Below are 27202 nucleotides of genomic sequence, written 5' to 3'. Positions count from 1 at the left end.
TCCAGCCTTCATAAGAGGTGGGGTGGGCTGGTGCATCAGACGAGGGCTTCATTTTCTTTTTCTTTTTTAAAGATTTACTTATTTATTTATTTGATAGAGACAGGGAGAGAGATCACAAGTAGGCAGAGAGGCAGGCAGAGAGAGAGGGGGAAGCAGGCTCCCTGCAGAACAGAGAGACGGATGTGCGGCTCGATCCCAGGATCCTGAGATCATGACCTAAACCCAAGGCAAAGGCTTAACCCACTGAGCCACACAGGCGCCCCCAGATGAGGGCTTCAGATTCATCATCTTTGAAGGGAGAGGATTTGAGATGATCCAGGAGGGGGTCTTCCACCCATAGGGTATTGCTTTGGGCTTTAAAATCTGATTTGCTGTTCAGAAATAGTTTGGTGGCAAAAGTAGTGGAAAAAATTATAACCACTCCATTTCTGGTCATTTCAGTAGCTCGCATGAAGGGCATTTAGAAGGCACAGGCTTTTCCCAGAGCAAAGCTACTTAGTCCCGGGTAAGATGCCCACCTTGTTTTCTATTTGTGAGATGGCAGGGTTCATCGCTCCTCACACGGTTCAGTGATTGGGAACTTAGCTCACTGGCTGACTCACGGGAAAGAAGTGCCACCACTAGTTGTCATTAACAGAACACCATGTTCCTGCTCAGCAAGACTGTAAGATGACCCAGGGCTCTGGTTGGCCATTTTAAGACCCTCCTTTCTAGAAATCTCCCACTTGCTGTTGTCACCCCTCCCCCAACTCCTCTTTACATTAGATGCCCAATATCTTAAGGCTCATTCCTTCCCTTGTCCCCCCTCCGTCCTCTCTCTCTTAAGAGTCTCATAGTTTTGTCCTTTGCTCTAAGGGACTAAACTAAACTATTTTTAGCTATAGGCCCGTAACAGATTCATCTAGGGTACTTAAGAAATTGAGACACCTCTGCCTCAGCTAACACTTGGGTCAGGTTCTTAATTTTGACAAACACTTGAGCTTTTTTTTTTTGTGCCCCAAACTTTGAGATTTCATTCGGTAGGTATGAAGGATTCACTACTTAAAATATAAAAAACTGCTTAAGAGGGATACATGGCTTTAGGCCAAAAAGAGTGGAGCTTAAATTCTGCATTTCAGGCATTAGGAAGGGTGTTTGAAACATGTGTCCGGACTTTGGAAAATCGCACCCAAGTCATTATTCACCGTTGCTGCCACCTTGCAAAATCGGCCTCACCCGACCAAGCGATTTCTGGCACCTTTCTGCCTCCAGGGCCCATTTCTGAGGTTAGAGTGAGCTCCTGGGGGATGAGTTACTCAGTAATGACACTCTTTCTCGAGAGGCATAATTCAAAATCTTCAGGCAAGGGCAGGGTGTGGAGTAATTACCAAACCGAATCCTAATTTAAAAAAAAATATTTTAGCATGGAGGACATAGGGAGTTAGAGAGGAGAAGGGAGTTGGGGGAAATTGGAAGGGGAAGTGAACCATGAGAGACTATGGACTCTGAAAAACAATCTGAGGATTTTGAAGGGGCGGGGGGCGGGAGGTCCGGGTACCAGGTGGTGGGTGTTATAGAGGGCATGGATTGCATGGAGCACTGGGTGTGGTGCAAAAATAATGAATACTGTTATGCTGAAAATAAATTTTAAAAAAAGAAAAAATATTTTATTTATTTATTTTTGTGTGTATGTTCATCAGGGATATCGGCTTGTAGTTTTCACGTGTTTTGGAGTCCCTCCTATTTTTTGGAAGAGTTTGAGAAGAATTATTTATTTTTCATTAAATGTTTGGTAGATATTCCATGGAATCTATTTGGTCCTGGACTTTTGTTTGTTAGGAGATTCTTTCTTACTGGTTCAGTCTCCTTATTAGTAATCTGTTCAAATGTTGTGTTTCTTCATGATTTAGTCTTGGTAGGTTATACCTTTCTAGGAATTATTCATTTTTTCTAGGTTGTCCAAATTTTTGGTGTATAATTGTTCATAGGAATCTCTTACAATCCCATGTATTTCTGTGGTATCATTTGTAATGTTTCCTCTTTCCTTTCTGATTTTATTTGAGTCCTCTATTTTTTTCTGGGAGACTCTAGCTAAAGTATGCATGTTTTGTTTATCTTAAACACACACACACACACACACACCTCTTAGTTTCATTGATCTTTTCTGTCTCTATTTCATTTATTTCCATTCTGGGTTTTTTTTTTTTTTTTTTTTTTTTAATTTTCTTCTTTCTATTAACTTTGGGCTTAGTTTGTTCTTCTTTTTTCTAGTCCCCTAAGGTGTAAAGTTATATTGTTCATTTGAGATGTTTTTTGTTTCTTAACATAGACATTTATCATGATGCAATTCCCTCTCAGAACTGCTTTTGCTACATCCCATAAATTTTGCCATGCTGCATTTTCATTTTCATTTGTCTAAAGGTGTTTTTTTTAAATTTCTGTTTTTATTTGACTAATGGGTTGTTCAGTAGCATGTTGTTTAACTTGCACATACTTGTGAATTTTCCATTTGTCTCCTTGTAATTGATCTCTAGTTTCATACCTATGTGGTCAGAAAAGATGTTTGATATGATGTCAGTTTTCTTAAATTTATTAAAACTTTTTTTCTGGCCTAACATATAATCTATCTTCAAGAATGTTTTGTGTCTGCTTGAGAAGAATGTATATTTTGTGTCTTTTGAATGGAATGTCTTATAAATGTCTAAATCCATCTGGTCTAATGTGTCATTTAAGGCCAATATTTCTTAATGATTTTATGTTTGGATGATATATCTATTGATGAAAGGGGGGTATTAAGTTCCCTACAATTATTGTATTCTTGTTTATTTCTCCTTTTAGATCTATTAATGTTTGCTTCTTAGGTGTTCTTAGGTGAGATGCATAAATATTTATAATTGTTATATCTCTTATGGATTGACCACTTCATTTTTATATAATGACCTACTTTTTCTTTTACTATAGTCTTTGTCTTAGAATCTGTTTTGTCTGATGTTAAGTGTAGATACTCCAGCTTTCTTGTCATTTACATAAAATTTTTTTTCAATCCCTTCACTTTCAGTCTGTGTGTATCCTTACCTCTGAAATGAGTCTCTTGCAGGTAGCTTTAATTGGCTCCTGTTTTTTCATTTATTCAGCCATTTTATGTATTTTGACTGGAGAATTTAATCCATTTATATGTAAAGTAATTATTGAAAAGTATGTACTTACTGAAATTTTGTTAATTTTTTGGGGGGGCCATTTTGTAATTCCTTTGAAGAAAGGATTCTTCTTTTCTTGCTCCCTTCCTTTGTGATTTGATGATTTTCGGTAGTGGCATGCTTAGATTACTTTCTCTTTATCTTTTGTGTATCTATTATAGGTTTTCGCTTTGTGATTACCATGAGGCTTATACAAAGCAACTTATATTTATGGCAGTTTATCTTAAGTTGATAACAATTTAGGCTTGAATGCATTCTAAAACTACATTTTAATCCCCTCTATTATATTTTATGTTTTTGATGTCACAATTTATATGTTTTTATCATATATATTAGGTAGTTACAGTATTATGTTTTTACTAATTTTGTCTTTTAATCTTTCTGCTAACTTTGTAACTGATTAAATCATCACCTTTACATTAGAGTATTCATAGATCTACAGAATTCATAAATATATATTACCAGTGAGATTTATACTTTCATGTTTTCCTAGTACTAGTCAATGTCCTTTTGTTTCAAGTTAAAGAGCGCCTTTAACATTTCTTGTAAGAGCTGTCTAGTGATGATGATGAACACCTTTAGCTTTTGTTTGTCTGGAAATTTTCTTTTCTTTTTTTTTTTTTTTTTCTTTTTTTTAGCTCTGTTTCAATTCTGGATGGCAGTTTTGTTGGTTAGAGTATTCTTGGTTGGCAGTTTTTTTTCTTTGAACACTTTGACTATACCATGTTTCTCTCTTTTGGCCTGAAAAGTTTTTACTGACAAATATGCTGACAATTTTATGGGGGTTTCTTTGTACATAACACATTATTTTTAAACCTCTCTCCCTGCCTTTAACGTTCTCTTCTTGTCTTTAAAGTTTAACATTTTAATTATAATGTATCTTGGCGTGGAGCTCTCTGGGTTTCTCTTATTTGGAACTCTCTGGGCTTCTGTATGGATCTATATGTTTTTTCCTTTTTCAGGTTATGGAGGTTTTTAGCCATTAGTTTTTCAAATAAGTTTTATGTCCCTTTCTTTCTCTCTTCTCTTTCTGGGACCCCTATAATGTGAATGTTGGTCTGCTTGTTCCATAAGTCCCTTTAGATCTCTTCACTCCTTTTTATTATTTTTTTCTTTTTGCTATTCTTATTGGATAAGTTCTACTGTCCTCTCTTTGAGTTCACTTATTCTTTCTTCTGTTTCATTTAGTATGCTTTGAGACATTCTGGTTTTTTTTTTTTTTTTTTCCCAAAGATTTTATTTATTTATCAGAGAGAGAGATGGGGAGAGAGCGAGCACAGGCAGACAGAATGGCAGGCAGAGGCAGAGGGAGAAGCAGGCTCCCTGCAGAGCAAGGAGCCCGATGTGGGACTCGATCCCAGGATGCTGGGATCATGACCTGAGCCGAAGGCAGCTGCTTAACCAACTGAGCCACTCAGGCATCCCGACATTCTGGTTTTTTGTTTTTTGTTTTTTCAGTTCAGTTATTGTACTGTTCAGCTTTGTGACTGTTTGGTACTTTCTTATATTTTTTATTTATCAAAATTCTCACTTTCTTCATGTATTGTTCTCCTGTGCTTGGTGAACATCTCTATGGCTGTTATTTTGCACTCTTTATAAGTCTCTCATTTCTGTTTCATTAAAGCCTTTTTTTCCTGTAGTTTTAACTTGTTCTTTCTTTAAGAATGTATTTCTCTTTCTTTATTTAACTTGATTCTTGGTAATGGTTTCTATGCATTGCATAAAATAGCCACTTCTCACAGTCTTGCAGGACTGACCTTTGTAGAAGATGAAACTTATTTTTTAACCCTGCTTCAGCTCTTGTTTATCTCTTAAACTTTTGTGACTATCCAAACAGTCTACTTTATTCTTAGTGGCTCCTCGTAGTTGAGGGTGTCTAAGACCTGTCTTTTCTCAAAAAGGAGGGTCTCAGTTAGCTCCTAGATTCAGACTGATTTGAAGCCATGCCTTCAGGCAGCAGCTTTTAAGGTTTGCAAATGTACCTCTTTTGGGGAGGTTCTTTTTGTCCTGAGCCCTGGGGTGACAGCCAGTTGAGAACTGCTTCTTTGTTTACTACTGTCTCAAACAGCCCATCAACAGAAACTCCACAAGACAACCAGAGCCAGGTTACCAAGGGATGTGTCCTCTGGGCCACAGCCACAAAAGCTGGGCCACAAAAGCTCCTTTCTCAGAAACACTGGGGGACCAGAGATGGGACAGAAGGAGAATGTGGAGGCAACACCTTCTGGCCTCCCTGGTCTCTGCAGAGAATTGTAGTCAGCCCCTAAATGTGTGTTTAATTAGAATTCTGTCTTTGGCCCACAGCTGGGCAGAAAAACTAATAAGCACCTTCCACAGAAAGACTAGGGGTATGTTTCAGTCCACTCTCTCTGGGCTGTGCCAAAGTGCAGGGTAGCCAGTTAAGATCTGTTTCTCTATTTGTTACAGTCCTATAGAATCCAGGAATATAATAACCCCATTGGCCACTAGGGCCAGAAAGGAAGTCAAGAAGCATCCCTGGGCAACAAATACAAAAACCAGAGTACCAGATATATGCACAAACTCCTTTTTAAGAAGTGACGTAGAGGGGGATGACAATGATAGCATCTACTCTCTGAGGTCTCTGTGGAGAAGCTTACCATGTGCCTTTAGTTGTGTATTCAATCAGAAGCTGCCTCTCAAGTTGCAACTGTGAATAAAAACTAATAAGCCTCTTTCACAGAAAGACGGGGAGTTTCAATCTGCTGTCTTTCCATTGTTCCCTGGGGTGTAGGCAGTTAAGAATGCTTTTTCCATTTGTTAAGTCTTATGAGACCCACAAATGTAAGCCTGCTGACCACCAAAGCCAGGAGGTCAGGGGTGGTAGCTGCAAAAACTGGGTGCCAAACTTTTACACAACCTAGGTGATATAGGACCTGGAGTGAAGTAGAGAGAGAACACCAAGGTAATGCCTGCTGGCCTCTGTTTTCAGAGAGTATTTCAGGAGTCCCTCAGCTGTGTGTTAAATTAGATGTCTGGCCATCAGGCCAAAGATTTAAGATAAGCTAGCAAGTCTCTTTCACAGAAAGACTGGGGTTATTTTCAATTGGCTGCCTCTGTACTGGGCCACAGGATGAGTGAGTCCATATGAGCCCTCTAGGAACAGACCCCCTTGTGGGTCTCTTGGATATAAGCCTTGTTGGCTTTCAAAGCCAGATGCTTACAGTTTTGTCTCTCAGGAGCAGGTCTTAGAATGTGAGATGTCAGATGTGGGTTTCAAACTCCCCTGCTTAGGAAGAAACTGGAATTCTGAGTTCCCTCCAAATTGTGGGTTGTTGCACTGGGGGTGGGGTTTATGGCAAAATTGTGCCTTGGCTTCTCTTACCTATTTCATATGAGGATTTTTTGTTCACTTATTGTGTAGGAGTCACTTAGCTAGTTTTTGGATTATTATTATTTTTTTTTTTTCAGAAGAAATGACTCTGGGTATAGTTGTAGACTAGGTGTTTCTATGGGAAGAGGTGAGTTCAGGATCTTTTTACATCACCTTCTTCAATCAGGATTTCTAGTTTTTTTTTTCTATATAATTTATATTCTGGAACAGATCCACTCTTTCCTAAAGAGTGATGTATATTTTCCTCTTTTTGTCTTGTTTTTCTCTTTTTTTTTATTCTTATGCATCTTCTGTTAAATTCTTTTTTACAAAGAATTTGTTTATTTATTTATTTGAGAGAGAGAGAGAGCGAGCGAGAAAGAGAGCACAAGGCGGAGGGAGAGGTAGAGGGAGAAGCAAACTCTCACTGAGCAGGGACCTTAATGTGGGACTCGATCCCACAACCCTGGGATCATGCCCTGAGCCAAATGAGCCACCCAGGCACTGGCCACCTTCTGTTAAATTCTTGAGGGGAACTTTGAAAGACCTTAATATCACTTATAGTTCATTCTTGTAGACAACAGAAACTTACTTTTTGTATCTTAAAAATAAAAGAATAAATCTATTGGGATCTCAGAGAATTTATGACTGTCTAGGAGTAAAACAAGAAAGCAGGAATCAGGGAACATAGCAACTGTCTCCCTAGGAGGAACAACTTGGGTAGGATCCCATTGATATTTACTGTTCCTGACACGACTGGGAAGAAAATGAGCTCCAAGAGTTTGTTTAGTCTTTGTGTCCATGATTCAATGAGGAGTCATTTTAGTTGACTAGACCATGGACCTATTCTATAGCATATACCATGTGGCAATTACAGGAAGGATTATCCCTCAGATTTTTTTCTTAACCCCAAAATATCTTCTGTTTAATTTTTAAATATAATGATGTTATATCCAATAGTATATGCATAAAAAAACAACAAAGTATTTTCATTAGTTAAAAATTTACTTATCAATAGAATACATAATAAAGTATAATTTGTAGCATAAATACAAATTAGCCAATTTATCTCCATTACTTATGTTATCATTTATCTTCATTTTATGGTTATAGTGTTGCAGATCATCAAAAGATGTAGAAATAGGTGATATATTTACAGGGTATTCTAAAAATAAAAATTCCATTCATTTGTTACTATAATACTTTCTCAACATTTAGTCTGTAATCTGAATCCAACATCAGGAGATAGACTTACTCGTGGATGGCTGTTCAGAAGTAATAATATTTGTGAAGTGTTTTTGATAGATGGATTTTTGCAAATGATTTCCTGAACATTTCATATAAATGGTACGAAGCAGTGTTTGTCCTCTGTCACTGGCCTATTCATTTACTTTAATGTCCTTAGGGATTACCCATATTATCACATATGGCAGAATTTCTCTTTTTAATGCTGCATGGTATTCAATTGTATATATAAACCACAGTTTCTTTTTCTATTCATTCAGTGATAGACACTTAGGTGTTTCCACATGTTAGTTATTATGAATAAGTTGCAATGAACATAGGAATGCAAATATCTCTTTGAGCTCCTGATTTCAATTCTGCATAGACACCCAGAAGTGGGATTGCTGGATCACAGGGTAGTTCTATTTTTAATTTTTGAGAAACCTTCTTATTGTTTTCCATGATCCTGTGCCATCTTGCATTCTCACCAAGGAGTACAAGGGCTCTAATTTCTCCAGATCTTTGTTAACATTTGTTATCTTTAGTTTTTTTAACAATAGCCATCTTAACAATAGCAGGTATTATGTCATTGTGGTTTTGATTTGCATTTCCCTGATGATGAGTGATGTTGAGCATCTTTTCATGTGTCTCTTGGCCATTTATATGTCTTCTTTAGAGGAGCCCCTAGACATTAGTAACAGTGAGTAAGTAGTGAGGGATAGAAGTCAGGAATTTCCTCCTATTAAGATTACATGTAACAGGAGAAAGGTAAAGTTCTGTAGGGATACTGAGATCCTATTTGGAAGAAAGTCGAGTGCTGGGCAGTCCAAATCTGACAAACCCAGTAACCACTACATGGTCTATTCTTTACTCATACTTGATTGACTGTCTTGAAGGCTGAGGATGACTTGTGGAAGGCATTGATCCATCATCTGTTGACACTCAGTGTGCTGCTGAGAAGCCTAACATTTGTTCCTTGGTGGATGAGGTTTTATTTTTTAAACTCTAGGGAAGTTTATATATCCTCTTCTTTCTCTTCAGTTGTTCTGAGATTTCGCACCATGTGTCTAGGTTAGCACCTCTATTCATTTACTGTCTTGAGCACTTAGGTCTTTCAATCTAAAGATCTTTACCTCTGAAGAATTCTCTTCTCTTATTATTTGATAGTTTCATTTCTCTCCATTCTTTGACTCTTTCAGAAACATTTATCAGGAGAATGTTGGACTTGCTAGATTTCTTCTCTGTGTCCTTTGTTTTCTCCCCCTTTTCTCCTGATTTAGTGATTATTTTTAGTGGGTTTACTTTATTTCACACCACACCTTATCTCTTAAATTGTTTCAGCCTCTTAATGTCTTATACTTATTTCATGGATAAATAAATTTTCACTTTTTGAGAATACTAATTAGACTATTTTAAACTATGTGTCATATCATTCCTTGGATATCTCTTTTTTTTTTTTTTTTTTTTTTTGGCCACTTTTTGTATCTCAGAATGAGCATTAGTTGAAAAAAAAATCATTCTGTCTTTTTAACAGCTTTCTCAAGATATAATTCTCATACCATGCAATTCATCCATTTAAAGTACATAAGTACATGGTTTAAATTTATTGACAAATGTGTGCAATCATCAGCACAATCAATTTTAGGACATTTTCATCACCTGAAAAAGAAACTCCATACCAGTTAGCTATCAGTCCACTGCTTTCCACCTCCTCCAGCCCTGAGCAACCACTAATCTGCTTTGCATCTCTCTGTATTTCTCTATTCTGAACATTTCATATAATAGAGTCATATAATATGTAGTCTTTTGTGACTGGCTTCTTCCCTTTTGCATGTTTTCAAGGTTAACTCATGTTGTAGAATGTATTCATATTTCATTTCTTTTTAAGACTGAATAATGTTCCATTGTATGGGTATACTATACATTGCTCATCTATACATCAGTTGATGGACATTTTAATTTTTTTCCACATTTGATTATTATGAATAATGCTGCAATACACATTGATGTAAAATTTTTTTTGTGTATTTTTATTTTTCTTGGGCATATACCTGGGAATAGAGTGTGTGAATTATACGCCAACTTTATGTTTAATTATTTGAGGAATTTCTAGACTGTTTTCCAAAACAGGTACACCATTTTACATTCCTATCAGCAGGGCATAAGTATCTCAATTTCTCCATACCCTCCTTAACATTTGTTATAATCTGGTTCTTGATTCTAGTCATCTCTACTGCAATTGGACTGGTATTTCACTGTGTTTTTGACTTACATTTGTCTGATAACTAATAACATAGAACACCTTTTATGTATCTATTGGCCATTTGTACTATTTCCCTGAACATCTATCCAGAATCTTTTTATTTTTTTGAATGGGTTATTTGTCTTTTTATTATTGAGTGCAAGATTCTTTACATATTCCATATGTAATTTCCTTATCAGATATCAGATACATATCCTTATCAGATATCAGATACATATTCCATATGTAATTTCCTTAGCAGATATATAATTCATGAATATTTTTCCCCATTCTTTGCATTATCTTTTCACTTTCTTGGTTGTGTCCTTTGAAGTACAAAGATTTTTAGTTTTGATGTAGTCCAAATTGTATAGTTTTCCTTTTGTTGTTCATGGTTTTGATGTATCTAAGAATCTTTTGCCATGTCTGAGGTGTTGGAGATTTATTTGCCCCTCTGTTTTCTTTTAAGAGTTTTATAGTTTGAGTTTTTATGTTTTGGTCTTTGATCTATTTTAAGTTAATTTTTGTACATGGTGTAAAGTAACCATTCAAATTCATACTTTCTAGTTGTTTGAGCATATTTTGTTGAAAAGACTACTCTTTCCCCATTTAATGATTTGGCACTCTCAACTCTATTCCATTGATCTGTATGTCTATCTGGGTGTCAGTAGCATACTGTTGGGTATTATTGCTTTATAGAACGTTTTTGAGAATTCATCACCCACAGTAACTTCCCTAATTTTTCTGAGAAATTTCATTTAAAAAAAAAAAAACACAACTTTTTTTGTAGAAAAAAACACAGACCTAAAAAACCATATAAAGTAAACGTATATCGTAAGTAGTGAAAAAGCAAATGCTCTTGCAACTACCACTCAGTAAGGGAATAAAACTTTACTAATCACATGGAAGTCCCTTCATGTGTGGTTGGAAATTACATCCTTCTACCCACAGTAACTAACTATTATCCTGCCTTTACATTAATCACTTCCTTACTTTTCCTCATAGTTACATTACACTCATATGCAACCCTGGGAATTACCACACAGCATTGCATTAAATAAATGGATATGTCTTTAAGTCTTCTTTTAATCCCAAGTCACTCCTCTATCCCTTTATTTTCCTTACAATTTGTCTCTTGAACCATGAGAGTATTTAATAGAAGAGTTTGTCACTGATTGTATTCGCTAATTGTATTCTCTTGATGCAGGTTAAAAGGCTCCTCTGTTCTATTTCTCCTAAATTGGAAATTGGATCCAGAGTCTTGATCATCTTCAAGCTTGATCCCTTTGGCAACACAGTAGGTATTATTGTGTATTTTCACCATGAGGCACAGAATATGTTGTTGTTTCTCTTTTTCTGACGTTAGTAACTATTGGTGTTCAGTGCCTAACTTCATTAATTCACTGGATAGTACAAAATGGTGATATTCTAATTCTATCACTATTTGTTATTATTTGAATAGCTTTATAAATAAGATGAAAATAGAGAGGTAGGCAATAAGAGATATTGAACTCTAGGAAACAAACAGGGTTGCTAGAGGGGAGGTGGTTGGGGGATGAGGGGCATTAAAGGGGGTGCTTGAGGTAATGAACACTGGGTTTATATGTAACTGAACTCTACCTCTGAAACTAATGATACACCATATTTAACTAAATTGAATTTAAAGAATTTAAAAGAAAAAGAATATATATGCTCTATAAAGAGTAAACTACTCTAACTCTATATAGAGTATGCTCTATAAAGAGTATACTACTGCATCTACTATTTTGCTACTCTGATATAATTCTTAGGGAGAAGAAAGGATAAATGCTAGGTTTTTTCCCCTTTGTTTTTATTTATTTATTTATTTTTTACAAATTTTTAAAATATTGAATTTATTCCTTATCTTCTTCTAAGGAAACTACTTTGATTATCTTATTATTGTAATAATATTATGATAAGCTTACAGATTTAATCATATTCTCCATTTCAACCAACCGTAATTGTCCTTTTTGAAATATTTCCATGTTTTGCTTGGGAGAACCTCTTCAAGCTGATTTCTAAGTATGTTTAATGACCCTAATGATCTTTAATAACTTGTTCACTGTCTGGTATGACAAGATGTTTGAGGGCTGTCTTGTACATTTCCTTCCCTAACATGGAATCAGCCAAAAAGTTCTGCTTTCTTTTAGTGGGAAGTGTTATTTTAAGACAAAATGTGAATTCTATGAAGAATCACTGCTTTTTGGTTGGTCAGTGTATTGTGGCCTCTTTGATAGAAAGGACTAAAAAGCTTTTATTCTCTGTGTGAGCATGTGTCAAAGGTAAACTTAGAATTACTTCTACAAGAAACTGTATATTTAATGTTCCCACCAATCCTCATGTCAATGTCTTTCTAGTATTTGGTCTTCTGAAACTTATACTCAGTGGATTTCTCAAAGGGATCTTGGGAACATTTTCCTTGAGTACTTATATTTTGATAAAAGTTTACATGTGCCCTTTAAACTTGAAAGTGAGGTTTTGAGAGATCCTTGACTCATGTTTTTTTCTTCTCGACTATTCTAAGTATATTACTCAATTTTCTCTGTCATAAAATATTACTTTTGAAAAAATCTGATAATAATCTAATTCTTCATTTATTAGGCCCTTGCTTTGTGGCCTACCTGTCCAAAAGATTTTTTGTTCTTTTAAAAGTACAGTTATTTTACTAGACTTTCTTGGTTTTGGGCATTCTGGGTCAGTATTCTTAGTAGTCTCAGTGATCTGCTCTTTTGTATGTAGTTTCAAATAACTTAAGTTCAGAAGAGTTTTCTTGATTTAGACATTTTGTTGTTTGCTCTTTTCTCTTGATTTGGTTTTCTTCTTCAGGGACACATATTATCTGTGTGCTGATTCTTCTGTGCCTTTAATATTTGTCACTTAAAAAATCCTGTTGTTCTTTTTATTTTTATTTTTTATTTTTAATTTTTTCTCCCTACTCTTTACTTCTCTTGAGGAATGGTCTGTATGTTTTCAATTATGGTATGATCCTTTTCTATCCTGAATTCTGTTTCTGAATTTTAAGTACTTCTAATTCTGATTTATGTTGCTTTACTTCTCATCTAGATGCCAGGAATACAAATATGAAAAGAGATAGTCCTTGCCTTTAATAAGTCCACCCTTATCAGAGTGTAATACATGCAATACACAGACAGAGTATACAAATAGTACAAAAAAAGGGATGAGTAATTCAAAGAAATTTAAGTTTTTGAGTCCTATGTTTAAATCACTAAAATATAGTGTTTTATACTCTGTATAACAAATTACAACCAGGTTAAATTGTCCTTATTATCTCTCAATAATCCATTTCAGCATAAAGCTATTAGTATATTTACTGTGTTTTGCTTTAAATGGTGTTTCAAAATATAAATATACAAATTTTGGCTTGAGCACCAAGATTCAATAAATGCCACAGCTCATTGATATGTAATGCTATTGTTATTGTTTTTGTTCTCCAGGAAGTTAACTTTGACCTAGAGGTTAGTCGTGTTCAGGATATTGTTAAGAAGTGCCCTTAACATCAATGTCTATAAAAGATAGAAGGAAAAAGCAGGATTGGGCACAGGAAGAAGCTGAGCTCTGATGCAGGCCTAACAACCTCAGCTAGCCTCATGGGGAATTGAAATGGCCTATCAAAGTTGTCTATGTTATGTCAAATTGGTCTCCTTGATACCTCTGTCTCAATTAGTCATTGGATGTTGGCTGTCCACAGAAAAGTGTGACCAGGGGCGAGACAGTTTTCTGTTGCTGAATTATTCCTGAAGGGGCTGTGGACCTACAAAACTCCCAGAAACTGGAGAAGTATGTTCCATCTTGAAGGGGAATGTGGGTGGCACAATTCCACGTGAACACACAGCACCACAAAGGACTTACCAAGGGGGCAATCTTCATATGATCTTGTGTCTCTTACATATCCACCATATCAAGGGTATAAAACAGTTGAAAATGAAAGATTATGAGTTCCATGTTCCATTACAGATACAGTGAATTTTTGCTCACATCCTCATGGACAATCTATATGTTGAGATATGAGCCAACAAGTCAGTTTAATGGCTTCTGTGGGTAATCTGAACTCAGAGTGACTGGGAAAGTGTTTCCCAGTTATGGGATGACTGTAATGGAGAGTCAGTGTGGGCTTTCTAAAGATTTTCATGAGGAACAACTCATGAAAGTTGACTTGTCTGCTAGGAGAAAAAGAGAACTTAGCAGAAAGAAGTTCCATTTTGGCTAAAGAAGGAGATATATGTGACTAACTGGGGAAAATGTACCCACATCTCAGAAATAGCTGATTAAGGATTTCCATGGAAAGCCCCATGTAAACCCATGTAAAGCCTGGTTTAGGCACCTGCAAAGACAAGACAATAGGAAATAAATAGCCACTGTGATAGTTAAGTAAAAACTTCCTTTTCCTCTCTTTTCCTTTCTTCCTCTGCTCCAAAGCTGGAGAGGCCATAATTGAGCTTAACAGTTGGGCGGAAAATACATGACATGGTGTAGAAAATGTATACTAGGAAACAGTGAGTATCTCAACAGCCAGCTTTCTTGACTTTTGGACTTTATCTGCAATTGTCCTGAGCTTGAGGAAGGAGGGAAGATTTAATTTAACTCCAAAATAAGATCACTTCCTATTTATGGAGCTGGAAAATTTAAATTACTAAGATAAGACTTTTTTTAAATTGAAAGATACTGGTGACTCTGTTGGTTGGGTGCTAGACTCTTGATTTCTGTCAAGTTGTGATCTCAGGGTTGTGAGATGGAGCCCCATGTCAAGCTTCATAGCGAGCCCTATGTCAGGCTTTGCATTCAGCATGGAGTCTATTTGTCCTTCTCCCTCTGCTCCTCCCCTGCTCATGCTTACTCTTTTTCTCATAAATGAATAAATAAAATATTTAAAAAATATGTATAAAATTGAAAGTTACCTAAGATTCATCCAAGTGAAGACCTGGACCCAGAAAAAAAAATTAAAGTTATAATGGAAAATAATAAAACTGCCTTATCTATATATCCCATAGTATACATTCCTAGCTAAATTTGTTGACTCTTTAGAGTTGTTTCTAACAACTAAGTTGTTTTAATTTTTTATTATCTAATTTATATAATGTATTATTAGCCCCAGGGGTACAAGTCTGTGAATCGCCAGGTTTACACACTTCACTGCACTCACCATAGCACATATCCTCCCCAATGTCCATAACACACTCTCCCTACCCTCCTCCTCCAGCCATCCTCAGTTTGTTTTGTGAGATTAAGAGTCTCTTATGGTTTGTCTCCCTCCTGATCCCATCTTGTTTCATTTATTCTTCTCCTACCCCCAAACCCCCCACACTGCATCTCCATCTCCTCATATCAGGGAGATCATATGATAGTTGTCTTTCTCCGATTGACTTATTTCGCTCAGCATAATACCCTCTAGTTCCATCCACGTCATCGCAAATGGCAATATTTCATTTCTTTTAATGGCTGCATAGTATTCCATTGTATTTTTTTAGGTAAATTCAATTCAAGGGCTTTCTGAATCCTCAAAGAAAAATTACATGCTATTTGATACAATTAATTGGAATAGACTTTCATATTTTTTTAGGGAAGCCCAGTTTCATTTTATTCTCTCATTTTCTGAATGTGCCATAATATTGAGTGTTAGTTCATCTTGGAAGCAGGACAATTCTAGGCCAGAAATTTCCTCAATGTTACAGAAATGAAAAAAGATGTTGGAAAAAGCTCCAAAAAAGTTGGGTCTGGAAATGTCACTAAACATTCAGGACTGTAAGCTGTCATGGGTTTATCTTTCCTGGAAAACACATATAACCTGGTAATATCAATTCCCAACAATCTACTATCACTTGTTACCATATTTTAGGGTTCAATTTAAATTATATCTTGGCTTCTGAAGCCCAGACATGTCAGGCATGCTCTGATTTTTCTTCTATTGAATAATCCCATTATGTAGTACTTATATAACCCTTAACATAGATGGAGGTACACTTAAAGTTAGAATTTTAAGTTAAACCTTATTTTTAAAGTCAAAGTATACATGTATATAGTTTAAAGAGTCAAACAACACTATAGTGCTAATAATAAAAACATTCTTTTGCTCCATCTTTTCCAACATTTTGCATCCCTGAATACCTCTCCCCAGATATAAACACGTTCATTTCTTTTTAAAAAAATTTTTATTTATTTATTTGACAGAGAAAGAGAGAGGGAACACACAGTAGAGGGAGAGGGAGAAGCAGACTCCCCACTGAGCAGGGAGCCCGATGTGGGACTCCCTGTGGGACTCGATCCCAGGCCCCTGGGACCTGAGCCGAAGGCAGACACTTAACTGACTGAGCCACCCCGGTACCCCAACAATTTCTGTTCTTTTAAATGTTTTCTCTTGTGGTTATTTTCATATTTGTATGTAATATATATATATAAGGTTATTTTTGGATTTTTTCAATGTTAGACTATAATTTGACTTCCTACTATGGAAGATGGGGATTTAGCTTTCATACTAACACCACACCTTACCTCTAATCTAATCTAATCTAATCTAAGACTTCCTCCCATCCTACCTATATAGCATGTATATAAGACTTTCTGCTAAATAAATATTCAAATATTCAGTGTTTACTTAATATGACCTTGTAAGTATTGTTTGTAGCTATAGTTGCAAAGTATTATTCAGGAGAGAAGAAGCTGTTCTAGGTTTTTTTTTAAATAGAAAAAATGTAATCTAGAAAGATAAAGAAATAAAAAAAAATCATTGGAAATGTATGTACTGCAGAAATTCTGCTTCCAATTAGCTGCCTGCAGTTCCTGAAGTTGATGATTCTTAGAGAACACCTCTCTGGAAGTTGCTGCTGCTGCTGCTGCCAACAATTGTAGATGTGTATACACTTAGTAGTTCCAGAATACACAAGACAGAAATTGACAGATCCAATAGGAGAAATAGACAATTCCACAATCATAGCTGGAAATTAAAACATCCCTTTCTTAACAATTGAAAAAATTATGCAAGGATGCAGCAAAGACAGAAGATCTGAACAACTATCAACTGTCTTGACTTCGTTGATATTTATAGGATACTACACTAACAGAAAGCACAACTTTTTGTCATTAGACTGATCAAATAAGAAAGAGAGAAGACAGAAATTATTCATATCATCAGTGGAAGAGTGGACATCATTACAGAATTTATAGATAATGAAAGAATAAAAGGAAATATCAACAACTTAATGCCAGTAAATATAACAATATAGAAGAAAAGGATACATTCTTTAAAAAAACTAAATTATTATAAAAGAATTAGAAATAAGAAAGATGAATTACCAAATAGGAGTAGCTCTCTCTACATATTACAGTATATATATATTTGAATATATGTATATTCAAAACTTGAATAACTCAAGTAAAGAAACAGAATTTATAATTTAAATTGCCCACATAGAAAACTCTAGTCCTAAATGCCTCTTGTCAAATACTTAAAAGAAGAAAATGGAGTTACTTTTAATAAAACTTTTTCAGAAATTAGAGGAGTAAAAAGTTCTTTTCAACTTATTTTATGAAGCCAGTATTACCCTGTTACAGAAAGCAGATAAAAATGTCATAAAAGAGAAAACTGTAGAGAAGTATTCCTCATGAACATAGACCAAGAGTCCTTCACAAAATTAGTAAATTGATTATAATAGTACTTCCATCTCAGGAATGCAAGATCGCTTTAATATTTGAAAGTCAATATAATTCACCATCTTAATAGAAAACAAGGAGAAGAAAACAGGCAATCACTTCAAAAGTGAAGAAAAGTATTTGATAAAGTGTAACACTTATTCATGCTTTAAAGAAATCTCAACAAATGATGACTAGAAAGATAATTTCTCAACCTGATTAAGACTATCTTCAAAAAAAAAAAAAAAGCTACTGCAAACATCATATGCAATGATGAAAGGTTTTCTACCTAAGATCAAACATAGGCAAGCAATTCTCTTTCAACAGTTCTGTTTATCACCAATTCCAATCATGTAAAATATATTCAGTGATGATTCATTTAGCTTTTCTTCACTCACCAGCATGTATTTGTGGAGAACATACTGTCGTTGGGTGCTAGATCAGGCATAGAGGATGCAAGTGTGAATAAGACATGAACTTGGCCCTCAATCACACACAGACCCTTATGTAAACACAAAATCACTATATGCAGTGGGATAAAGATGCACATAAAGTTGTATGCATGTTTCAGTAGTGGCACAGGGGAGGAGTGGCTAGCTTGGTGTGAGTAGAATGTTGGGTTTTCAGACGGCTTGATTTTGAACCATGTTCCAGGTGGTCTGGCAGAGGAAGAAATGTCCAGCATGGGGGTTGACATATCTCAAAGCAGAGAGTTATACCGGTAGCCTGGTTTGTTCTAAACTGGTGATACCTAGTATGGCTGAAGTAAGGTAGAGGTCGTCATTGGCACGATATGAAACCAGAGCATCAGCAAGAGAGTACTACTCAAAAAGATTAAATATACTTTTCAAGGTAATGAAGATTTTAGAATAGGAAAATAACAAGGTCATATTTGTGTTTTATTAAGACACTTTGGGATATGGTGTTGAAGATGGATTGCAGAGGGAGAGATATTGGAACCTTCTGCAGGAGCCCCAGGGTGATGGAGAAGAGCATATTTGGAAGAGTGGGGAAGGAGAGGCGGGGATGCATTCATTTGGCAGGACCTCTGGAAACATGAAATTTAGCAAGTAGGAAGAAAAAGCATTAAATGTTGGCTCCTAGACTTTTGACTTGGGTCACCAGATGGATAATGGACCCATTAACCAACATTGGGTATACAGGAGAACATCTGGTTAGATGGATGACAGAGATGCTGAGTTAAGTTTTAGAAATGTTGAATTTGAGTTGCCCATGGGGCATCCAGAGAAAAATACCCAGAATGCCAATAAAAATACTGGTCCCTCACGCAAGAACAAAATCATGACCGGGGATATCTTTTTTAAAAGTCATCATCATATATGTAGTGCTTAAAATTACTGAATCAGATGAATAGGTCCAGTGTGAGCATGAGAAGTGAGAGGTTCAGTGCATAGAAATGGAACTGTGAGTAGTAACATGCAGAGTCGATACAGAGCTTCTGTGCACAGTCCTGCAGTCTGTACGTGGCACAGTTCTAGGCACTGATCATATCAATGTCTAGGTAAAGGGCAAACTCCAGAGTTGTGCAGTGCACAGCCGATGTGGCTGTATGTGGCTACTGGTTGAGGAGAATACTGTGTAAGGCTAAGCAAGTATTGAAGACAGGAGTAGAACGAGGAAGAATGTGACACAGAAACTGCAGGTGCAGAAACATTTCTCTAGGAGGAGGGAGCAAGAAACTGTCTGAAAGCTCTGAAGAAATCTAGTGGTTTTGTCTTCAGGGTTTTCTTGATAGGAGCTCTTTGGTGACTGTAGGGAGAGAAGTTTTCATGCACTGGTGGGGATGAAAGTTCTGAGTCCACGGGTGGCCATGTGGTTGAGGGCGTGACCATGGAGATCAAGATGCAGGTCAGTTAATGGTGTAGAGTCTGAGAAAGAGAGGGGTGAGAACCCAGCACCAAGGGAGGCTTTTTTCTGTCTTGGTTGTAATTTAGAATGTACCACAAGAGGAGCCAAGGTCAGGGGACTGCTTGGTAAGAAAGGAAGAAGGGTACTTTGGCAGGAAAACTAAGAAGGATGGAGGAGAATTGAGGTACAAACAAAAAACTAATGGAAACACCGTCACCACCATAATCCCAAATAAGGTCTTTTCCCTCTAACCCTGGGAAGTTGGGGAAGGCTGGCTTATTTCAATGGCATATGTAGAGTGTGTGTGTGTGTGTGTGTGTGTGTGTGTTTAGCCCGTTGTGGTGTGGGCACAAGGGGGTGGGGCAGAATACCTTACATGTCAGCCTTGACAAGCAGCTGACCCAGGAGAGCACTGCTGACCACATGTGAGAAGCAGGCCCCCCATAGCAAATAAGTGGTCTACAGGGCTCTCCTGCCTCTAAGACTTTGTCATCTAGTTCCACATCAGTTCCCACCTACCTTGTCCCCTCCCTCCACTGTGCCCTCCTTGCTTGTATGCTGGAGCCCTACGGCTCTCTGGCTGGGAGTCCACAGTTTGTCAAGAATTTCTGAAGTACCCATCTTACAGGCATGACTCTAGGCCCTGGGGTTACCTCCAGAATACAGGAGACAATGTTCCTTCTCATATTCTAGAGAGAGTTGGCTCTTGGTAACACCAGTATAAAGTGTGGCAGGTAGTGATAAGAGCTAGGAACAAAATACAGTAAAAGGAGGTGGGAGGGATAGAGGAATGTGGGGGTGGGGGGTGGGCTTCTCTGATTGGTGACATTTGAACAGTGACCTGGGAAGGAATAAAGTGAACCAAGAGGAAATGGGCCCACACAGAGGACACAGGAAGTGCAAAGGCCGTGGGGCGCACACCTGTTTGGACTTGAGGGAAAGACCAGCAGCTCCTCAGTGGCTGGTCAGTGTTGGGGGCTTGAGTGAGGAGTATGGATTTGATCCAGATGGTTGGGAAGCCGTTAGAGGGGGTTTTCTTTAACGGCTGTCTGTGCTGTGAAAGTAGCCTGACCAGTTACCATTGACAGCAAGCAAAAAGCCATTATTTGTTTAATTCCCTCACTGTAGCCCTCCTGCTTTGGCTCAGCACTTTGTTAATGTAAGATTTTAAGTTTATTTTTACATTTTTTTCTGTCTGTGGTCAAGAGGTACTGAAGTCATCTGGCAGTATCCAAAAGTGCTTCATGAGGGAAGATTAGAACTCAGGACTCTACTGGAAGAAACCAGTAGGGAATATGACACCAGGTTATAACATGAAGATTAAAATCTTGCTTCCAAAGCAGTGATGAGTGCAAAGAGCAAAGCTCGAAATAATTTAAATGCTAACAAAGCTTAATACTCCCTCAGACTATCTGACTGAAATTCAGTCTGCATCTCTGGTTTGACGTACAAAAATACAGGATTTCAACTATTGCATGTTACAAAGTACATATGTTAAAAAAATATTCATTGTTTATCTCAAATTCAAATGCAACTGGGAATCCTCTTATTTCTGGAGATAAAGTTGAATCAGGTGACCTTATCTCCAGAAGTAGGAACCCCAAGAGGGATAGTAATCTTCTGGGGGGTAAGGGAGCATATTTTTTTTAGACAAAACTCTCTTTTGCATTGGAGATTAGTGTAATGCTTTCAGAGAAAGAAGAGCTAACTTTTGGTAATGTTTCCTTAGGCCTGCCTGAAAAGATATTTGTTGCTTCAAAATCTCACATTTCTGATCAAACAGGGTTATGGTGACACCATCTCTTTCTAGCTGGTTGCCCTTGAATATGTCAGTTTTCTCAGCTCTAACTGCTTTGAGGCCTGAATTGTGATTTATAAAGGAAAGTACTTCATAAAATTGCAAAATGTTCTACAGATACAAATTATTATTATTTCTTTACTATTTTTTTTATCTCTTCTTCTCCCAGAATGATAAAACATGCTGTATTTTTAATCTACTATAACCCTCCAGATTTTTCAGAAAAATGTTGTATTCTTTCACAGGAAAAGATGTCCCACTGGGCACCACTTACCACGTGTTCCAAATTTACTTGCCTCCAGGAAGTCCTATCTCCCATTCCCCCGAAAAATCACAGACATTTGGGCTTCAGATAAACACAGAAAATGCTTCCAAAACATTTCTTACTCCTCTGACCCAAGTGCAAAACTGCATGAATTTTCCAGGCCCCACTATTTCCTATTGACCTCACACTCCAGAAGGCCAGCTGGCTATCTAACATGGCTTCATCAACACTTTGTGGAGGGCAAACAGTCAGCAGATTGAGGGGTTCCTGTAAATCTTCTCTTTAAGCTGCCAGCCAGTAGACTATGGCCAACCCCAACCTCACCAAGATCTTCCATCACCCCTTTCAAACAAAAACCTGAAGAACATTGTGGGTTAAATGTAGAAGTTGTTCAAAATGCAAAAAAGTATGATTAAGGACTTAAAAGTAATCCTCAAGCTCACTCCCCAAACTGGTGGCCTATTGATATAGTTATAAAAATTGTTAGAGAGCTGGGATCATACACTACAGAGTCGAATTTTGAGTCGTACTTTCCCCCCATACCATCTTAATGATTTTCTAGACTGTTCCATAGCCTTCAAAATGGGGAAGTGAAATGAAATAAGTGAAATTATCTTCATACTGCCCCATCGTATGGATGACTATGACTTAGTCAAGAATTTTCTGTATTGTAAGGCATTTTAAAGTGTAGTACATTCGTTAAGTAGGTACTATTCTGGGGATGTAATCCTAGGACACATTTATTTTTGTGTCTCAAATCTTTCCCCGCCATATGGCAGGACCCATGACTTCTCTGTTATCGCCTAGGTGATTGAAGGTCCTCAGACTTTCCATTTGATAATTACTATGCTTAGCCAGGTAGATATTTCAGTACCCTTGCATTGGACTTAAGAGTTAAATCTCCTTTACCAGCTGATTGCTGGCAAAAACCACAGTGTGGAAAGTGAGGGTGGCATCTCCTTGTCATATGTTGTGGGCCTGGCTATTGTTGAAAGCTGGTGATTTTCCTCAGGAGCACTTCTCGGTGTCATCAGAAGGTACCTGCTTTGCAGGGTCTTTCTGAGTCTGCCCTGCAATTTGAATCTATGCCCTGCCATGCCCCCTCCCACCTAGACTTTCTTCATCCTCTCATCCTGTGACAGGTGTCCTCCTGGGCAGGATCCCCAGGTCCACAGTCCTTTTCAGGATGCCACATTTGAACTTTGGGCCTCCAACAGCTCAGATGAGATATCACTCCCTGTTCAAGTCTTTGCATTGCATGCACTCAGCTCTCACTGGAAAATACTTAGCAAGGGAACCCTGGGTTCGTTCAATTTTACATTCCCACCAGACGTGGAGGAGAGTTTACTGTTAATCTGTCTACCTGCCAACACTTGCTGTGGTGTCTTTTTAATTTTGATCATTCTAATAGATATGTAATAGTATCACACTGTGATTTTTAATTTTCATTTCCCTAATGAATAATGATGTGGCAATTTTTTGTTACAGCCATTGGGCAGATGGTTAGGGTTGCAGAAGCTTTGTGTGTGTCTTCTTTAGGACAAGAGGGGCACAGAAGTTCTGAAGGAGCTTCATCATATTTTATTTTTCCCTCCTTTTCTCTGTGAAATATATATATATATATATATGTAGGAATATTACTCAGCCATCAAAAATGAAATCTTGCCAATTGCAATGATGTGGATGAAACTAGAGGGTATTATGCTCAGTGAAATAAGTCAGCTAGAGAAAGACAATTATCATATGATTTTACTCATACGTGGAATTTAAGAAACAAAACAGAGGATCATAGGGGAAGGGAGGGGGAAAATAAAACAAGATAAAATCAGAGATGGAGACAAACTGTAAAAGACTTTTAACTATAGGAAACAAACAGGGTTGCTGGAGGAAAGGTGGGTGGGTGGATGGGGTAACTGAGTGATGGGCATTGAGCAGGGCACGTGATGTGATGAGCATTGGGTGTTAAATGCAGCTGAAGAGTCACTAAATTCTACCCCTGGAAACTAATAATACACTATATGTTAACTAAATTGAATTTAAGTGAATAATTTTTAAACATTATTAAGAATTTCAAAATAGCGAGAGCAGAGTGTTAAACCAAGTGTGGGCTATTCTGATTTTGGAAGCCTGTGTGACTGAGCAGGTTGGAGACCATAGAGCAGACCCCTAATGTGTACACAGTGTTGCAAACTCAGTGATTCTTCAACTGGTGGCATCAGAATAAATTGGAGAGGCTGCTAACACACACACTGCTGAGCCTTGCCTTCAGTTTCTGATTCAGTGGGTCTGGGGCCGAGCCCTAAATTCTGCATTTCTAATAAGATTGCTAGTGATGCTGCTGCTGCTACTCTAAGAACCACACCCAGAGAACCACTGACCCAACAGATGAAGTCCTTGCATGGCCTGAGTTGTCTTTACCATCTAACCTTGGCCATAGCGTAAGCCATGTAGAGCTCCTCACCACTGCTCAGTTTTCTCAGGCTTTTGTAGGCCTCCATGCAAGAGCTCTAGTGCTTGTGTCTGCAGGAAAATTTCTGATTCTCCCTTCAAGATTCCTTTTACCAGTCCCTCTCACCCTGTTCTCAAGCAGAGAGGCTCTGCTGTACATCAGCAATCATTCTGCTGACGGGCCACTTGGCTGCATCTTGGAGAGCAGATGACTGTCTTTCATCTGTGTCTTCTCAGGGCCTAGCACACTGTGAACATCCAACAGTCTGTTGAGAGAATACATTCATTATTCATTCTGAATAAACACATGATTGTTCATCATGATTACTATTATCTGGATAGAGTTTCAGAATGAGTGAAGGAGGTTTTCTTCCAACCCCTACAAGATGTCTTAAAAATGCATGCTGTTGGTCCCACAGAGAACCGGGCTAGAGACAGAGATAAATCATTGTAGATCAGTTCCTGCAGCTGGAAAAACAACTCAAAACATTCTCTCCTGAGTCAGCATTTTGATTTTTGCCTTTAGTGAACCACTCTTTCAGGGACATTTTCTGTGCTAAAACTAGTACCATTATTTTTCTATGGAATGAGAGAGCCTTTTGCAAACAGCAAGAAAAAGGTCCATCAGTATTTGCTACTTTGTTTTTCCACTTGATTGCATATGATCGAACCCTAAATGGATTGGAAAAATGATGTGAAAATAAGAATATAAACATATATGTGTAGGTGAAAGATTAATGAATAAATATCCAAAGTTTCTGACCCTTTGTTGGTCCACAGAGACCTGCTTTGGAGTGAGTGTGTGTGTTGTGTGTGCGTGTGTGCTGCATTATGGGGCTGTGTGTGTGTGGGGGGTATGGTGCATGTATGTGGGTGGTATGGGGGGCTGTGTGTGTGGGGTGTGGAGCTGTGTGTAAGGCTGTGTGTGGTGTGTGGTGCTTGTGTGTAGGGGGTGTGTGTGTGGGGGGAGGTGGTGAGCAGAGTACAGGTTCCTTGAGGTTTCTCCCTTGAGGGATCACGCACACCCACATAAAATCCAAATATAATAAATTTTGGAATGCAAGCACAAATTATCCATCTAACTGCAGAGGTGGAAGGCTGCCTTCAGACATGGAAAATGACAGATAATTATCCAGTCTTTTGACAGCAAGTCTGCTACCTAATAATTCAAACTACTGGTATGAAGAAGAAAGCCAAGAATCTTGACGAAGTTGGAAGAGACACCTAACAATCGGCTTCTACCTCCTACCCTGGGGTCAATTCTTCTATATTCAGCTGCAGGAGGGGTACAAGGTGGTCAGAGTGGCAGAGAAAAGCACGAGACTCAAGGGAGCTGGGCTTTATCTTTTGGTTCATGTGCAGGCCCCTTTCCTGCAAGTGGTAAGACACGGTGTAATTCCAGGGGGAAAAAAAAAAAAACAAAAAAACTGAACAATAACCCCTTGCATTTGCAGAGTGCTTCCAAAATTAAAAGAGATCTCATTTATTTCTTAGAACAATCCTGTAGGGGAGGTGGGATGGGCATCATTGTTCTGTCTTTATAGGCGAGGACCTACAAGGCATGGCTAGTGCAGTCCACATCTCTGGTTTCCTGTCCACATATTCCATCTTCAGATTAAAATGAAGTGCTACTTTCATATTCATGGGGTTGGGTTTTTAATAAGGGCCCTTAAAACAGTGCCCGAACAATTTTATTTGGAATTTAACTTGATCAGTGTAGATTGATTTCACCAATTCCCTTTCAACAAAGGAATATTTAAAGAGAGAATTACGTGGGTAGTTGTCTCAAAACTTCACTTGATTTTGCTTCCATTTACTCACACATTTTTATTACCTTCCTTTCCTGCGTATGAATTGCTTTAACAAAGTTCGAGTGATACATAAGCTCCTGCAAACCATCCAGGGGGCACAGATCAATTGTGACATTCTTTTTTCTTTAGCAACCTGATTTATCTACATCTCCAGAAAGAAATTTATCATGAGATTGTAGGATAAACGTTGTTCAAATGTATTTTCCCTAATTGTTAAAGCTCTCTCTCTCACACACACACGTGTGTGGGTGTGCGTGCACAGACACCACACACACACACACACATTTCCGAGTTACTTAAGGTGTAATCAGTTGGTACCTATACCAGGTTTCACAATACAGGAAAACTTTACAAAATGATTTCCTGGGTCCCAAGTGAACCTAACTGAAGGGTGATATGTAATTAATTAAACTCATGCCTTCTATTTTCTCTAACAGGAAAATCAAGTAATTATTTAAGAAATCAGGAAGGATTTATTATAATTACTTAGAAACTATTTTCATTTTCACCTTTTTTATTGAAATAGTGTAAGGACTTTCTACCACAATTTTGGCAGAAATGAATATAATAATAATTCCCAAGTGGATTTCTCTTTTCTCGTATTTGATGACACTGGCATTAATGTCTCTGGGGCAGATGGAAAGAAAGCACTTGGCTGAATTCTTCTCTACATTGTTCCCTTTAAGCCAGGTTTGAATTAGCTCACACGGGTGTTCTTGAGCTTTGAGAAATAGCAGAGATTTTTGGTAAAGCCATTAGGCATCGCTGCTGGGGTTGCGGCTGTGTCTTGGGAGTCCCGGGTCAGCCTCTCTGGGCCCATCATTCTTTGGAGGTGAAACCAGTGCAGAAAGGGGGTTCCCTTTTATCTTTCCTTTTCCAGGACACGAGGACAGAGAGCTCTCAGCAACTCTGTGCACTCACACAGTTCTAAGATCACCCCACCAGTGTCCAGTAGTACAGCGATCCTGGAGAAAAATGAGGGTTTCAGGAGGGCAAAGCAAAGCAGGATCATGTACCCACAATGGTGACCATGGTCTAAGTGGGCTTGGCTCTTTCTTTCCTTCATGCTTTTTGGCTTATCTCTCTGAAATTCCATTCTTCTCAACCTTCCTCTAAGAGGCAGCTTGTGATATTCCCTTCACAGGTCCTGCTGACTAAACATTATCTTCATTCACACATCTGGGAAATGGTTTTCCCACGGGACCATTAATAGCTTATTCCGGTTGGAACCAGGGCAAAGGCCAATCTGCTATAACCATCATTTAATGAGACAAACTGAGGCCTATAGGGGCACCAACTTCTCTCAACCCCAAATTCCATTTGGAAGTGCAATCCAGTAAATCCTGCAGACCCCAAATCCTGTCAGACTTGGC

The 27202-nt window shown here is 37.8% G+C and overlaps 1 long non-coding RNA gene across 2 annotated transcripts in view; it reads left to right on the top strand.

The window, feature by feature from the left end:
• Positions 1-1117: 1117 nt before the first annotated feature.
• Positions 1118-27202, top strand: part of LOC131830357 (uncharacterized) — a 44759-nt gene continuing 18674 nt past the window's right edge. For both annotated transcript variants that reach the window (XR_009353124.1, XR_009353125.1), the window contains exons 1-2: positions 1118-1265; positions 11181-11270. This is a non-coding gene — a long non-coding RNA (uncharacterized LOC131830357). The remainder of the gene's footprint in view (positions 1266-11180; positions 11271-27202) is intronic.

The sequence above is a fragment of the Mustela lutreola genome, chromosome 4 (assembly GCF_030435805.1).
Source record: "Mustela lutreola isolate mMusLut2 chromosome 4, mMusLut2.pri, whole genome shotgun sequence".
In the NCBI taxonomy this organism is placed as follows: Eukaryota; Metazoa; Chordata; class Mammalia; order Carnivora; family Mustelidae; genus Mustela; species Mustela lutreola.
The sequence above is the reverse complement of the archived record's forward strand: the minus strand, read 5'-3'. Positions and strand labels throughout refer to the sequence as shown.